General features: G+C 42.3%; 1 protein-coding gene across 21 annotated transcripts in view; it reads left to right on the forward strand.

The window, feature by feature from the left end:
* The first annotated feature begins 299 nt into the window (after window positions 1-299).
* Window positions 300-17,539, forward strand: part of ZFX (zinc finger protein X-linked) — a 65,536-nt gene continuing 48,296 nt past the window's right edge. For 2 of the 21 annotated variants that reach the window (XM_055376393.2, XM_031005909.3), the window contains exon 1: window positions 729-1,099. The gene's annotated coding sequence lies outside the window, so the exon portion shown is untranslated. Of the gene's footprint in view, window positions 576-728; window positions 1,100-1,633; window positions 4,138-13,009; window positions 13,138-17,539 lie in introns of those variants that run through there. The other 19 variants (XM_063703083.1, XM_055376398.2, XM_055376390.2 and 16 more) reach the window with 19 other exon arrangements.

The raw sequence follows: 17,539 nt of genomic DNA on the forward strand, positions 1-17,539 counted from the left end.
CTCTCCCAAGTCTTTTGAAACTTCAAAAGGCTTGTTTAAGCAGTTTGTTAAAAAAAAAAAAAAAAATCCATACCCAATTGGGCTCCTCTCTATTAAGGAATGTGGAAAATTCATAATTTATGAAACGATGACACCAGTCTTACATTTCACAGGCTCCCAAGCTCTGAAACACGGGTACATAGGAAAATACACAGAAAATTCCTGTTCTTTGCAACGTGCGAAACGTTTCAAAATGCAACTTTGCTCATCTCCCTCCCCCGTACAAACTAATAAAATCAGTTTGGCTCTGACTGCTTATTTTTAAAAAGTAGACGGCCTGGTAGGTGCTCTAGGGATAACCCTTCTCCCCCCACACCACCCCCCTTCCCGCACACCCATTTAGACTGGCAAGCCCGTTTTCATTTTATTTCAAAGATTTTTTTTTTTTTAAGCGAAGGCAGGGGACGGCGGGGGTTGCTAAATTTATCTTCCTCCCCAGCCACGGGGATGAAGAAAACACATTTACTGCGGGCGGGGGTCTGAGGGCCTGCAAACAACTCGAGCTGGAGCCTCGGCCAGGACCGGCGCGAGAGGCGGTAGGTCTCCAGGGAGGCCCCCGGGACATGGTGGGGGGCGGCCGGGCCGCCTGCCTCTCCGCGGCGTCGGCCGACCGCGGCCCCGCGCGGGCTTTACGGCTGAGGCGGCGGCGGCAGCGGCGCGTGTGTGGCGGCGGCGGCGGGCGGGAGCGCGGAGGAGGTGGAAAGAAGGGGGGCGCTGTCACGGAGACTCCGGCCGCCGGAGACCCCGCCGCAGCGAGGCCACTAGGCTCCCCGGTCGCGGGGCGGGAGCGGCGCCGACACGGGGTGCCAGAGGGACCCACCGGGCGGAGGAGGGGGCCTGTCTACCCTTCCGCATTTTCCTGGGTCTCTCTCCCGGGCGGTGACGTGACGTGCTGACGGCGGGCCCGTGCCGGGGAGCTGGGCCGCTTTTTGTCAGCTCCGAGCTCGGCCCCTCCTCCCTCCCTCCGCCCGCCCCACCAGCCGGAGCCCGGCCCAGTGCTCCAGAGAAAGGCCGGCCTGCAGCACCCGCCACCGTCGCCGGCCGCCCGCACGTCCGTCCGGTGAGTCCCGGGTGCCGCCGCGGCCGCGGGGCCTAGTGCGCGCACAGCGGCCTGGTCTCGGCCTGGTCGGCGGCCCGCAAGGCGCCCTCCCGCGCTAGGCCGGGCGGCGTGGCGCGCGGCGCCGAGCAGGCCCCGAGGAGGCCGCAGTTAGGCCCGGGGAGGAGCCCGGCTGCCCCGAGCGGCGGCGGAGGCGCGCTCCGTAAGCGGGCGGGGGTTGGGGGAGGGTCGCCCGGTTGTGCCGGAGGCGGTCGAGGGGCCCCGGGTCGGCTCCGCGGCCGACCTGGGGCACCGCGCCGGGGTGAGGCCTGGCGAGGAGGCGAAGGCTGCAGGCGTGAGGTGAAGGCCGCAGGCCGGCCGGGCCGATTTTCGCTATGTAAATATCGGTGAGGGGGGGGGAGGGACGGGGGACAAGATGGCGGCGGCTCGGCGCCTGCTGCAGGGGACGATAGAGGGGGTTGCCGGGAGGGGGAGCCGCCATCTTGGAGGCGGTGTCTGGAGAGAAAATTCCGCTACAGCCCGTGAGGGGGGGTGGGAGAGCGGGCGGCGGCGGCAGCGGCGCCGGTGACGGGCCCCGGAGGCCCGGCGCGGTGGCGTGTGCGCGCGGAGGGGCGTGCTCGCTCCCCGTGGCGGCCATTGCCCTTGCCGCCATGATGAGCGCTCGGGCTCCAGGCGCTCGGCGGCAGCGCCACCTTCCTGCCTTGCCTCCCGCAGCCCCGTGACTGGCTGCAGTTTCTGCTGCGTTTCAGCTGAGCTGCCGCAGGCGGCCACCGCCGCCGCCCGGACGCCGGGACCGTTTCACCCTCAGCGCCCCCGGCCCTGCGCCTTCCCCCGCGCCTGTAGCCACCCGAGGGCAGTCGGGGCAGGTGGCATTCCGGACACCTGGGCTTACCAGGGCATACGGGACCCCAGGAAATGTTATTTTTGCTTAAGTCAAATCATATGTGGCTGCTAAGGTGCTTTCGATGCAGTTGTTTTTCCAACAGTCTTTGCCGCCCCGAGTATCTGAATAAAGGAAGAAAAATAAAGATTGATGGGAAAGTTTTTGCCATTCTTTTGTCCTATAGGGAAAAAAATTGCACAACACGAGAGCGGAGGAATAAAATTTTGAATAATTCGTACTCATTTATGTGGAAACAACTTTCTTGAAAAACGATTTAAGTAGTGATCTGTTGGTATTTTTTTAAATCGAGGAATAAGGGCAGACGTTTTTTATTTTCTTATTGGAGGACAACTTAGTGTGGTGCATATTTATTGTGCATTTGCCTGTCATGGTATGTCGATTTTTCATTTGTGAAGTTTTAAGGCGGAGTTTCATCCCCTAACGTACTTTTTTGATTGCACACTGTACAACTTTCTTGATAAACTCGGAGCCTACTGTTAGCGATGCACCGTGCTAGATGCTAAGAAACATTAAAAAGGTTCTTGTAATGCAGACGGTGGCTGCAAGAAGTCTCATGTTTAGAGGTAGGTGGGGCAAGGTGAAATGCAGTAAAGTGAGAGGTACAACTAATTACTGGGATTTCCGAGGGAAGCAAGGTTGCCATTGGAGGATCAGGGAGGGACGGGTTCCTGAAGTATTAATAGGTGGCATTTTGAGAAGGTTACCGAGGGATGGGTAGGACTTTGTTAGGTAGAGGTGGAGGTGGAGAAAGGACGTTTCAAGGGTGAAGCTTCTTCAGTAAACAGTAAGTATTTACAGGTTGGCAAAAATGGATGGTATAGGTAGGGGAGTGGTGGGAATTCAGGCTAGAAAAGTTAGATTGCAGAAGAGCTTGCTTGCCAGGTGGAGGGGCTTATACTCAATGGGGTAGGCAGCGGGGGTGCCCTCAACTAGAAGAGTGATGGCACACCTGAGCTGCACCTTGTTATTTACTTATTTTTTATTTTGAGACAGGTTCTTGCTATATTGCCCCAGGCTGGTCTCGAACTCCTGGGCTCAAGCCGTTCTCCCGCCTCCCTCTGCCCGCCTCTCACTGCCGTCTGTTCCCTGAGCTGTGCTTTACGGTACTTAGTAGTTCCATTGGACTAGGAAAAGTTTCAAAGTTGAAAAATAATGAGAGTAGTAAGTTGATCAGTGTTTTCATTATCAGAACGATTACAAGAATGTTCAGAAGTTAAGCAAATTTTGCTACTTTTGGAACGATGCGTCTCTATTAAGACAGCTGCTCCTTTTTTCTATCCTGATTTCTCATCCGAAATAATCTTTTGCTCAGAGTTGTCAGAATTTCTATGGTACACAAATAGGGAGGGGTTTCTAACGTTTCATTTACCATGGTTGAAAAGTACAGGACTAGTGCTGTGGGTTATTTGACGAAAATGAGAAATGAGTATTCCCGTGGTAATTTTTTTTTTTTTTTTTTTGAGACTGAATCTCACTCTGTTGCCCAGGCTGGAGTGCAGTGGTGTGATCTTGGCTCATTGCAACCTCTGCCTCCCGGGTTCAAGTGATTCTCCTGCCTCAGCCTCCCGAGTAGCTGGGATTACAGGACCCTGCCACCATGCCTGGTTAATTTTTGTATTTTTAGTAGAGACAGGGTTTCATGTTGGCCAGGCTGGTCTCGAACTCCTGAACTCAAGTGATCTGCCTGCCTTGACCTCCCAAAGTGCTGGGATTACAGGCAGGAACCACCGTGCCCTGCCTGTTTCCTAGAATTTTATGATGGAAACCTTTAGGTGGCATAGATACCCATTTTCAGTTTTTCCGTTTTTCTAGACTGTAACAGGTCATGAGCAGCGGTGCTCCATGAAAGGGCTGGAGGGAATGAGAGTCTCATGTTTATCATAAAGGGCTGTGGTTTAGAAAAGTTCGAGAAATAGTGCATTGCATGAGGCTGACTAGAAGCAAGTTGAGAAGGCGGGCTGTGGTTGTTGAGGTGTTAAGGGTAAACATAAACTTAGAAGAACCAGGTGCTTTTATATTTTGACAGCTGGGAAAGACATAGAAGAACTATTAAGAAGATAGAATTGTTTTGCTGCGCAGTACAGCAACAGTGGATGTTCAAGATTAAGATTAGAGTCAAGTTGTGTGATTAAGACAGGTAAGTGTGTAGTTTAGTTTCAATTAGAAATGGTTAAATATAAAATTATTTTTGCCTGAAAGGGTAGACCTTGAAACTTTGGAAAACTGACTGGTGGAACACCTTGGAACCCAACCACCCTGGATAAATAAGGTGTTAGTTTTTAATTTCTGTGTATTTTTCAGATAGATGCAGATTTCTTTTTTTAAAAAAACATGCTCACGAATGTGTTACAAATTTTTTTTTCCACATTGCTTTTTGTAAATGCTTACTCTCATTGCAAATGCTTACTCTCACTTAACCCATTTAGACTGATACTGTCACTGATAATCTTCTTTGTATTATTTGTTTTTGTGTACACTGGCAATTCCAAACTTTTTTTCACTCTTAAAACTACTCAACGGGTCCTTGAAATCTCTCACCTTCAGCAAAGATTACCCAATCTTTCACTTCACTGAGAAGGGTAGATGGCCATCTGATAAAGAGCCAAGTCTCCCCTCCCTTCCCCTTCATGCCTTTCCTGTCTTCACCTAGGCCTTCCTCCTTTTGCCGCAGGGGAGGTTGCAGGAGGGATTGCTGTCTCACAAGCCCCACTGCTGCTCTGAGCCTGCTCTTCACCCTGGCTGCCTCCTTAGGGACCAAGCTGTGTGCGTGATGCCGTCTCTTGCATCATTAACCTCTCTTTACAAATATTCCTAGATTTGCTCATCTTGCAAAAGCCTCACCTGTCTTCACTTTCTTTTCACCCCACTTATTCTTAAATCCAGTATTTCCCAAATTGGGAAACTTGCACAGCATGTTAACAGGTGTGTTATATAAAAGTGCTCTGTGTTTCAGAAACTCTCTGTGCCTTCTCTGTCTTCTATGGTGGGATTCCCCTTAATTTAGCATTTAATGTATTATATTTGAACTGTGTGTTTATATTTTTTCCTTCTACACTGTGAATATAGAGACAAGTTCTGATTTATCTTTGTCTCCAAGCAGTACCTGGCATATGGACCATTATCTCTCAAAGCAATAATTTCGGTTACTGGGTGCAGAGAATTCTACGTAGTTAATAGTTTTCAGCTGTTCAAAATCAGGTATCCAGTCAGTGTGTTTTTTGACTAAGGGACATACATATTAAGGCACACTTATTAGGGCACCAGGTCAAGGAGTAACCACTCCCACCACCCCTTATCTGATTGGAATATGGCCAGCCTATTCTTATTCCTGCCAAGTTATTTTTCCAGACAACATTTTATAAAACCCAGGTATCTTGTAATTGTATTTTACTCAAAGGAAGTATACTCTAAGGAAATTGTGTGGCCTTGAAGTACACAGCCATTAGGCATTTAAAAATATATTTAAAAAGTTTTATGGAATATTTTAAAATTACTGAAAATCAGAATCACCCAGATTTAAGAGATCTTAATATTTTGCTACATATTTGATTCATATCTTTTTGTTGTTTAAAGAAATAAAATCTCACAGATTCAAAGGGTCCCTCCCCATCCCCTTCCTGTCTTCTTTTCGCCAGAAGTAACCATCTGTCCCAATATGTATGTACCAAAATATCAGGTATTGCTTGTGTGTTTAACTTTACATAAACAGTATCATAACCATACCTTATATATTATTTTTACTTAACAGTGTGTTTTTGAGATTTATCCATGTAATGTGTTTAGTCCAGCAGTTTTCAAAGTGTGCTCCAGGGCTTCCTGGGGATCCCTAAGATTCTTTCAGGGGGTCCATGAGGTCAAAACTATTTTCATAATACTTTTTATTTGCTCTTTTCACCCACATTTTCCTGTACACTATAGGAATACTGTACAGAGGCTACATGACATATGATGTCATAATAGATAGAATGCAGAAACACTTGTGGGAATCCAGCCGGTTTCTATTAAGCCAGACATGAAAGAGATTTGCAAAAATGTAAAACAGTGCCACTTGTTTTACTATTTTTTTTTGTTTAGAAAAATAGTTATTTTAAAATAAATATGCAGCCATAAAAAAGAACGAGATCGTGTCTTTTGCGGAAACATGGATGGAGCTGGAGGCTATTATCCTTAGCAAACTAACGCAGGAACAGAAAACCAAATACCGAATATTCTCACATACAGGTGGGAGCTAACTGATGAACACAAAGAAGGAAACGAGACACTGGGGGTCTACTAGAGGGTGAAGGGAGGGAGGAGAGAGAGGATCAGAAGAGATAACTATTGGGTACTGGGCTTAAATACCTGGGTGATGAAATAATCTGTACAATAAACCCCCGTGACAGAAGTTTACCCATGTAACAAACCTGCACATGTACTCCCGAACCTAAAATAAGAGTTTTAAAAAATAACAAGGGAAAAAAGGAATAAAGAAAAAAAGTATTTTTATGGGTTAATAAGTGCTTTTAAATATCTCAGTTTTAATTTCTAGTATGATATACATCTATAGATACGACCCACATAAAAACTCTTTGTGGTTCTTAATTTTTGTTTTTTGTTTTGTTTTTTAAATTTTATTGTGATCCTTAATTTTTAAGAGTGCAAAGGAGTCCTGAGACCACGAAGTTTGAAAACTACTGATTCCATTCATTTTATTTGTATTTCAGTGTATAAATATACTGTGGTTTATTTATCTTTTCTTCTTGGAGGGACCGATAGGCTGTTTGCAGTTTCTGAATTTCAAACACTACTGCTATGAACATCCTTATACATGGTTTGTCTTTCTTGGGATTATATACATATAGTAGAAGTAGAATTGCTTCATTTAAGAAGTCTGTGCATTGTCAACTTTACTGGGAATTGCCAAAATGGCAAATTGTCTTCTATTTGACACTCCCGCTGTGTTTGATCCCGTTTCTCCAAATCACTGCCAAAGGATTAGATTTTGCAATTTTTTCCCAATCTGTTGGGTATAAATGGCATCTCCTTGCTATTTTCATTTTGCATTTCTAAGATTACTAGTGAGGTTGACCTTTTTTCCCCATGTATTTATCGGCCATCAGAGTTTTCTATGAATTGCTTGTGCATACCTTTGGTTCATTTTTCTGTTGGATTGTTGCCTCCTCCTTATTGGTATATGGGTTTTATTTATTTATTTATTTATTTGAGATGGAGTCTTGCTCTGTTGCCCAGGCTGGAGTGCAGTGGCACGTGGTCTGGGCTCACTGTAGCCTCTGCCTCCCAGGTTCAAGCAATTGTCCTGCCTCAGCCTCCTGAGTAGCTGGGATAACAGACGCCTGCCACCATGCCCGGTTAATTTTTGTGCTTTCAGTAGAGACGGGGTTTCACCATGTTGGCCAGGCTTGTCTCGAACTCCTGACCTCAAGTGATTGGCCCTCCTTGTCCTCTGAAAGTGCTGGGATTACAGGTGTGAGCCACTGTGGCTGGCTGGTTTATGGGTTTTATATTCTGGATACTAATTTGTGATTATATACACTGAAAATATCTTTTCCTGGTCTGTGGCTTGGCTTTTAGCTCTGTTTGTGGAAAGTTTTTTATGTAGGACTTCTTAATATGATGGTAGCCAGTTCTCAGTTTTTTTCATTTATGGCTTGTGTTTTCTTATGTCTTCAATACATTCTTCCCTTACCCCAAGGTTGTAATGATACTGTGCTTTTTCATATTTAGGTCATTAATTCACCGGAGTTTTTTGTATATTGTGTGATGTAGGAATCTAATATCTTTTTCATGTGGATTTATCAAATGGTTCAGCGTTTCTCCCCACTGATTTATAGTGCAACTCCTGAGGTATATCATATTCCCACATATGTATCTGTTTTTAGTTTCTCTCTTTTGGTTTCATTGGTCTGTTTGCCTATCTCTATATCTATACTATCCTGATTTAATAATAGCCTTTTTTTTTTTTGAGACGGAGTTTTGCTCTGTCGCCCAGGCTGGAGTGCAGTGGTGCGATCTCAGCTCACTGCAAGCTCCACCTCCTGGGCTCACGCCATTCTCCTGCCTCAGCCTCCCGAGTAGCTGGGACTACAGGCGCCCGCAACCACGCCTGGCTAATTTTTTGTATTTTTAGTAGAGACAGGGTTTCACCGTGTTAGCCAGGATGGTCTCGATCTCCTGACCTCATGATCTGCCCACCTCGGCCTCTCAAAGTGCTGGGATTATAGGCGTGAGCCACTGCGCCTGGCCTTAATAATAGCTTTATAATTAAAACTGAGTATATCTTCTTTTCCTTCAGGATTATTTTAGCTGTTTTCCTCCCTTTGCTTATTTTGGGGTTAGTTTGTCATTTTCTGTGAAAACTGTTGGATTTTTATATTTGCCTCAAATTTATAGAATAAATACATAGATTCATGTAGATAAATGCTAATAGAGCTGGGATTTGAATTCTGGGTATGTGCTACTACTTTTCATAAAGCTCTTGCACAACTTTTGTTAGATATTTTTGTTAGATACTGTGTAATTTTTGTTGTCATTGTGAATAGGATTTTCTTTTAGTTATAGTTTCTATTATTGCTGATGTATAAGGATCACTGTTGACTTATATGTATTGATCACGTAACCTTGCTGAACTCTCATCATATTTCATAGATTCTGAGGTACACTTTTCCCCCCTTCATCTTCACATATCTGAAGTCAAAATAGATCTTTGATGGTGTCCTATAATCACTGTTGTCTAGGCAGCAGTCATGATGTAGTTATCATTGCCTGCACATGCACAAACTTGGTCAGGGCTCTTCATTTTGTCATCACTTTAAATGAGTATGTGCATTGCTGTATTGTTATTTCATGCCAAACAATAAAACTGGAGGCGGAAGAAATTGCAAAGTGGGTGTCTGCCTTGAAAGAAAATCCCATAAATAATAATGGATCATTTTAAGAAGTGCTGCATCACCAACACTCTTACTGGCAGAGCACAATATTGTTAGCAACAGTTGAACAGTTTTGAGTGGAAGAGCAATCCATAGTAGGACCTTGAATGTGAAGTTGTAGGAATACCTTACCAATTTAGTTTGCTTCTTTTTTTTCTGTTGCCCAGGCTGGAGTGCAGTGGCACGATCTCAGCTCACTGCAACCTCCGCCTCCCGGGTTCAAGCAATTCTCCTGCCTCAGCGTCCCGAGTAGCTGGGACTACAGGTGCACGCTGCCACGCCCAGCTAATTTTTTGTATTTTAGTCGAGACAGGGTTTCACTGTGTTTCCCAGGCTGTTCTCGAACTCCTGAACCCAGGCAATCTGCCCGCCTCGGCCTCCCAAAGTGCTAGGATTACAGGCATGAGCCCCTGCGCCCGGCCAATTTCTTTTGCTTCTGTATACACAAGATATGATATAAGTCTGAATTGTCTTGATAAATCTAGAATGAAAATCCTAGATAATAAGAAAATACTGTATCAGTTTAATTGGCAATGTTTTTTTCTTAGTCATGTAAAATGAGGGTACAGCTTACAATTGGTATCTTCAGAGTCAGTGAAATGTAGTAGTAATAACAGTTCATGGCCGGGTGTGGTGGTTCACGCCTGTAACCCCAGCACTTTGGGAGGCCGAGACGGGTGGACTTTGTCTCAAACAAACAAACAAAACAAACCAAAAACAAAAAAACACAGTTCATAATTCTTTTGTATATAGTTTTCATGTCTGTGAATAATACAATTTTATTTCTTCTTTTCCATTCCTTCTTGCCTCCTATTTCTTGTTCTGGTTTTACTGCATTGACTAATTCCTCTATTGAAGTGTTCAGTAGAAGCATTGATAATGGGCATCCTTCTCTAGTTACTTTAATGGAGTGCTTCTAATGTTTTATCATTAAATATGATATTGTAGTGGGCTTTTTTGAGAGGGGGTGCTGATGATATTTTTATTTATTTATTTTTTTTGAGCCGGGGTCTTGCTCTGTCGCCCAGGCTGGAGTGCAATGGTGCGATCTCGGCTCACTGCAACCTCCGCCTCCTGGGTTCAAGCCCTTCTCCTGCCTCAGCCTCCCAGGTACCTGGGACTACAGGCATGTGCCACCATGCCCGGCTAATTTTTTTTTTTTTTTTTTGTATTTTTAGTAGAGATAGGGTTTCACCATCCTGGCCAGGCTGGATGATATTTTTTAGTTGCAGTTCTCTTTTACTTATCATTTTAGAGTTTCTACTGTGAGCAGGAGTTTAATTTTGCTAATGCTTTTGCTACATCTATTGGCGTGATGAAGTCCATTAATCTTCTATTTTATTTTTAGTTTTTTTTATTTTTCATTTTGAGATGGGGTCTTGCTCTGTCGCCCAGGTGGGAGTGCATGGCTCACTGCAGTCTTGACCTTCTGGGCTCAAGCCATCCTCCCACCTCAGCCTCCCAAGTAGCTGGGACCATAGGCATGTGCCACCATGCTGGCCTGATTTTTTATTTTTTTTGTAGAGACGGTCTTGCCTTGTTGCACAGGCTAGTCTTGAACTCCTGGTCTCAAGCAGTTGTCCTGCCTGGGCCTCCAAAAGAGCTGGGATTATAGGCATGAGCTACAGCGTGGGTCCTACATTTTCTATTTTAAACTATTTTTCGATTCCCGGATATTCGCATATCTTTGTTATTGCCATGTACTTTTCCTTTTTTATATAATCTTGTTTGGATAACAAAGTTGTATTAACCTCATAAGATAAATTGGGGAGTATTTTTTTCTTTTTTCTTTTTTTTTTTTTTTAAACAGTTGCTGTTTAATAGAGACAATCTGTTTCTTTTCTTTTTTGGAGACAGAATCTCTCTCTGTCGCCCAGGCTGGAGTGCAGTGGCACGATCTCGGCTCACTGCAATCTCTGCCTCCCTGGTTCAAGTGATTCTCCTGCCTCAGCCTCCTGAGTAGCTGGATTACAGGTGCCCGCCACCATGCCTGGCTAATTTTTGTAGTTTTTAGTAGAGACGGGTTTCACCATGTTGGCCAGGCCTCAGGTCTGGTCTCGAACTCCTGACCTCAGGTGATGGGCCTACCTTGACCTCCCAAAGTACTGGGATTACAGACATGAGCCACCGTGTCCGAGCGAGACGATCTGTTTCTTAAAAGTAAGAACCCATCTGTGAGATTATCTGTGCTTGGTGTCTTTTGAGTGTAAATTTGTGGTTTCTGATTTGTTAATTGTTTCTTTCATGATGATAAGTCTTTTTTTAGCTGTTCTTGAGTTTTTTTTGGTCATTTATACAAAATGAACAATTTTCTAGAAAAATATTAAATTTCAAATGCATTGTTATAAAATACAGATTTCCCTGATGACTTTTAAAAACCTAATTTTGTTAGTTTGTTCCTTTTTGTCTGATCAGTATTGCCAGTAACTGCCTTTATTATTGGATTTTTAACATAGTTATTTTTATTGATCCTTTGTATTTCTACTCCTGTGGTTAATATTTTCCTTCTGCTTTATTTGCATTCATTCTGACATTTAAAAATTTAAGTTAGAGGCTTAGCTCATTCATATTTAATCTATTTTTATAATATATACACTAAAAACTATAAAATTTTCTCTAGACTATAATTGGATGCTATTTAAAAAAATTGAAATGCTCTTTTTTTTGTTTTTTTTTTTTGAGAGCGGGTCTCGCTCTGTCGCCCAAGGTGGAGTGCAGTGGCGCACTCTCGGCTCACTGTAACCTTTGCCTCCCGGGTTCAAGCGATTCTCTTGCCTCAGCCTCCTGAGTCGCTGGGATTACAGACGTGCACCAGCACACCCGGCTAATTTTTGTATTTTTAGTAGAGACGGGGTTTCACCATGTTAGCCAGGCTGGTTTCAAACTCCTGACCTCAGGTGATCCACCTGCCTCGGCCTCACAAAGTGCTGGGATTACAGGTGTGAGCCACTGAGCCCAGCCGAAATACACGTATTTATGGGCTAGAGTGATTATGTACATGTATACAATGTGTAATGGTCAAATCAGGGTAATTAGCATATCTGTCACACCAGCATTTATCATTTCTCTGTGTTGGGAACATTCAAAATCCTTTCTTCTAGATATTTGAAAATACATAATGAATTATTTTTAACTATAATCACCCTACAGTGCTATAGAACACTAGAACTTATTCCCCCTATTTAGCTATAATTTGTATCTGTTAACCAAACTCTCCCTATCTCTGGATACTATGATTTTTGACATGAATTGGTTTTTATTATTTAGTTCTAAATATATTGTGATCTCCATAATTTTCCTGTTGCCCATTAAAATTATTTAGAACTTTGTATTTACAGGATTTTCTTTTTGTATTACTGTTATCTCTGTTATATTTATTTCTAATTTTATTGTATTATACTTGGGGAACATTGAGATGCAAAAATCAACTCTGTTTCTCTATACCAGCAGCAAACAATTTGAAAATCAAATTTGAAAACTAATATATATAATAAGGTCAAAAAACATCTGATACCTTGAAATAAATCCAACAAAGCATACCAAGGCCTTCAGTAAAAACCTTACTAAGAGAAATGAAAGAAGACCTAAATTAATGGCAAGAGATAACCATGTTCGTTGGATTGGAAGTGTCAGTATTGTAAAGATGTCAGTTCTCTCTAAATTGATATATACAGAAATTCAGTGCAATTGCAATAAATATCTCCATAGGGCTGTTGCTGCTGCCACTGCTGCTTTTTTTTCTTTTGGATAGGCTAGTTCTCAAATTTACATGGAAAGGCACAGGGCCAAGAATGGCAAAGGCAATCTTGAGAAAAAGTTGGAAGCCTTAACACTAACATATATCAACACTTATTATAAAGCTACAGTGATTAAATTAGTGGGCGCAAAGCCAGATTGACCAGTGGCACAGGATAGAGTCCAAAAGTTGACCTACACATACAAGGTCAGTTGATTTAAAGAAAGGTGTATTGGGATTTTGATTGAATGTAGAGGTTAATTAAGGGAGAAGTGATACTACTAATCTAACATATTCTTTTTTTTCTTTTTCTTTCTTTCTTTCTTTTTTTTTTTTTTTTTTAAAAGACAGTCTTCCTCTGTCGTCCAGGCTGGAATGCAGTGCAGTGGTGCAAATTTGGCTCACTGCAGCCTCTGCCTTCTGTGTTCAAGTGATTCTTCTTCTGCCTCAGCCTCCCGAGTAGCTGGGATTACAGGTGTGCGCCCGCGTGTCTGGCTAGCTTTTGTATTTTTAGTAGAGACGGGGTTTCACCATGTTGGCCAGCCTGGTCTCGAACTCCTGACCTCAAGTGATCTACCTGCCTCAGCCTTCCAAAGTGCTGGGATTACAGGTGTGAGCCATTGCACCTGGCCCTAATGTAACATATTCAAGAGCAAGATTGCTTTCTCTATTTATTTGTCTAAAAAGGAAAAAAAAAAAAAAAAATCCCTAGCTGGGCGTGGTGGCACATGCCTGTAGTCCCAGCTACTTGGAAGGCTGAGGCAGGAGAATCGCTTGAACCTGGGAGGCGGAGGTTGTGGTGAGCTGAGATCGTGCCATTGCACTCCAGCCTGGGCAACAGGAGTGAAACTCTGTCTCAAAAAACAAAAAAATCCCACACAGTAGAGTTTTTAATTACTCTTATCAGTGGGATTTTTTCATTCTTAGGTGTTTACATGAGAAAGCTTTTGTCTTCAAGTATATTAATTTTGTACCAGCACACCTTATGAATTCATACCGATAATAGTTTTTCAGTCGATTCTCTTGTATTTCCTAGATATAGCATATGCAAATAAGTTTAATTTCCTTCAAGTAATAATTATATCTTCTATTTCATCATCTTACCTAATTACACTGGCTGGCATTTGTCACACAATCCTATAATAATAGTATTAATGGCCATTCTTAATTTTGACTTTAGAGAGAATACTTCTAATGTTTTACCTTAGGTTTAATAGATGTCTTTTTGTTATAAAGTGATAACTGACATCATTCTCATATCCCAAAACACATGTTCTGACATGAACTGGTTTAAGATTGCATATACTTGAGTATTTTTTAAACAGCTTTATTGAGATAAAGCTATTATTAAATCTACCCTTTAAAATGTACATTTCAGTGGTTTTTTAGTAGATTCAGAGTTCTGTAACTATTATCACTAATTAGAACATTTCCGTCACCCCAAAAAGAAACCCTATACCTATTGGTAATCACTCTCCTCTCCCCGCTTCCTTCATCCCCTAGCAACCACTAATCTACCTTCTGTCTGTGTGGATTTGCTTGTTCCTGACGTTTCATATAAATGGAATCCTATAACGTGGTCTTTCGTGTCTGGCTCCTTTCACTTAGCATATTGTTTTCAAGGTCATCCATGTTTTAGCGTGTATCCTATTTATTTAATTTGTTAACTGTTAAAATATCTATCCCAATTTGACTCAAAAGTTTGCTTTAAATCAAAAGTAGGCGTTCAGTTTCAACTTTTCAGCATCTGTTGAGAATATCAGGCGTTTTTTTTTTTTGACCTATTAATTTGGGCCATTATTTGGCTCCATCCTTGAATTCTTCATACTGTGCCAAGGTCTGTGGTGTGCGTGTGTACATGTACATGGATGTGCTTTTTTTTTTTTTTTTTTTTTTACATGACGGATCACATTTGCGGATACTTGACTTGGGATTCATAATTAACCAAGTTTGTAATTTGGTTAAATTATTTTTGTTAGGTTTTTTTTTTTTTTTTTTTGATACAGAGTCTCACTGTCGCCCAGGCTGGAGTGCAATGGCGCGATCTTGGCTCACTGCAACCTCTGCCTCCTGGGTTCAAGTGATTCTCGTGCCTCAGCCTCCCGAGTAGCTGGGACTACAGGCGTGAGCAACCACGCCCAGCTAAGTTTTGTATTTTTAGTAGAGATGGGGTTTCACCATGTTGGCCAGGCTGGTCTCGAACTCCTGACCTCAGGTGATCCACCCACCTCAGCCTTCCAAAGTGCTGGGATTACAGGCATTAGTCACCGTGCCCGGCCGCCTAGCTAATTTTTAAAATTATTTTGTCAAGATGGAGTCTAGCTATTTTGTCCAGGTTGGTCTTGAACTCCTTGCTGCAAGTGATCTCCTGCCTTGGCTTCCCAAAGCGCTGGGATTACAGGTGTGAGCCACTGTGCCCAGGCCCCCTCTTTAAAAAAAAAAAAAAAAGAAAAAAAAGAAAAAATTCATGACGATCGGGTTTTCTTTTATTGAGTTAATGCTGGTAATTTACATTTTCCGTCACTGTGCTAGTGTAGAATTCTAGACCATTTTCATACAAGTTGTTTTCTTTTTTCTGTCTGTTTTTTTTTTTCTTATTTCAAATTATATATGTTTGTGCTTTCTCCCAGTTTCTTCCCCTCTTTTAAATTATTATCTTGTATTTTATTGTCTTCCCAACCCCCTGGAAAAAGCTTGGTTTGGAGATTTTTTTGGGGTAAAAATTAGCTGGCTCCCTAGCTTTGCTCCAGAGAATGGTCATGAAATTAATGGTTGCTGATACTCAACCTGGAGCATGCCTGTTGTTGGTCTTGTGAGAAGCAGGCGTATTTCAAACCTGCCCCTGCATTGCCCAGCTTGTTCTTTTCTTTTATTATTTTTTTAATGATTAAAGGATTTATTAAATTCCATGTGCAAAACACATTGCTGATTGCATTAGCAAAAGATCAATGTAAAAATACCCCACAATTCTGGAACTGTCCATTTAAAATATTTGTTCTAGTTGTTGAAAGGCCCAGTGTTATATTCTTGCCAGTGCTTAAGGTATACAGAGAATACTGTAAGTGTTAACACTGAGTTTACAGAACCTCATAGGCCGAAAGTAATGTATTTAGGAAAAGCAATAATAGTATGCATTCATGTAGGTGAGATATAGTATGGTCAATATGGGTCAAATTACAGTATTGGTGATCAGTGACAAGGGAGTTGGCAAGACAATTATGTTAAGAAAGATCATAGTTTAAGAATATTTAGGGCTGGGCGTGGTGCCTCACACCTGTAATCCCAGCACTTTGGGAGGCTGAGGCGGGTGGATCACCTGAGGTCAGGAGTTCGAAACCAGCCTGGCCAACGTGGTGAAACCCTGTCTCTACTAGTAAAAAATACAAAAAATTAGCCAGGCGTGGTGGTGCATGCCTGTAAATGCCAGCTACTTTTGGGAGGCTGAGGTAGGAGAATTGCTTGAACCTGGGAGGCGGAGATTGCAGTGAGCTGAGATCGCGCTATTGCACTCCAGCCTGGGCAACAAGAGTGAAACTCCGTCTCAAAAAAGAATATATATATATATTTAGAGTGTTTTGAAAACTGTAAACCTGCAAGGCATGATTTTTACAACTAGTTACCAGAAAATGAAGGAAAGCACATAATAGCTTGAATAAAGTAACATGAAAGCGAGACTGCACTAATTTAAAAAAACCCCAAATCCTAATACAGTATCAGAAAAATATTTTCTTTTCTTTCTTTTTTTTTTGAGACGGAGTCTCGCTCTATCACCAGGCTGGAGTGCAGTGGCACGAATTTGGCTCACTGCAACCTTTGCCTCCTGAGTTCAAGCAATTCCCCTGCCTCAGCCTCCTGAGTAGCTGGGACTACAGGCACGTGCCACCACGCCTGGCTAATTTTTTGTATTGTAGTAGAGACAGGGTTTCACTATCTTGGCCAGGATGTTCTCGATCTCCTGACCTTGTGATCCGCCAGCCTCGGCCTCCCAAAGTGCTGGGATTATAGGCGTGAGCCACCACGCCCGGCCAGAAAGATTTTCTAATACAAGGAGACATATTGCTCATTGAGAAGGGGTTTGATAAGAAAAGAACTTACTAAGTTAACAACTATGTTAATTACTAGTTCAGAGATAAATTAAATGCCCAATTTTGGGAAAGGTAGCAGGTGCAAGAAAAAGGAAATGTGTAAGAAAACAGTTTCTGATGCTTAAACCTTTCTTCATCATGTACTGCATTTGACAGAAATTAACCTTTTAAAAATTTTACCTAGGATGGTTTTATTTCATTTATTCCATGTACAATGTAGTCTAAATCTCCACTTGATACCATGTCAGAATCCTGTCTTCATCCTTTGATTACATCAAGTGTTTCTCACACTGCTCGAACTAAGTCTGCAACTAAAGGTAGAATACTTCAGTAGAGGAAACGTGAATAGAATTTCTTTTCAGAATTTCAGCAAAAACTAATAAGCTATTTTAAAGTTTTTCACTATGAAATAAAAGAGTGATCCAAAGAGTTGAGTTGTTTTACTCATTCCATTATGATATATGGTAGAATGTTATGTAATGAACATGGATATTGCTAAATTATTGAATGCATTAAATGGCAGTACTTTATTAAGGAGGCTGTACTGCTTTAAATATCTCAAAATTAGTTAGAATGTGTGCATTTCCTTACATCAAGCTAAGCCTTAAAAACAAAAGCATTTAAAACTAGTGTTTGTAGCTCATTGGTACGAGTAGGTTCAGAGAGTATTGTGTCAACTCTTAATCTGAGCAGGAATAGAAGCTTTGAGAAAATAGGCTTTAAGAAGGTTTGTCATTTTACAGCCAAGTTTTAATAGATTGTGAAAGTTTGGACTCTTAGATTTTAAACAAA

Source organism: Gorilla gorilla, chromosome X (genome assembly GCF_029281585.2).
Source record: "Gorilla gorilla gorilla isolate KB3781 chromosome X, NHGRI_mGorGor1-v2.1_pri, whole genome shotgun sequence".
Taxonomy (NCBI): Eukaryota; Metazoa; Chordata; class Mammalia; order Primates; family Hominidae; genus Gorilla; species Gorilla gorilla.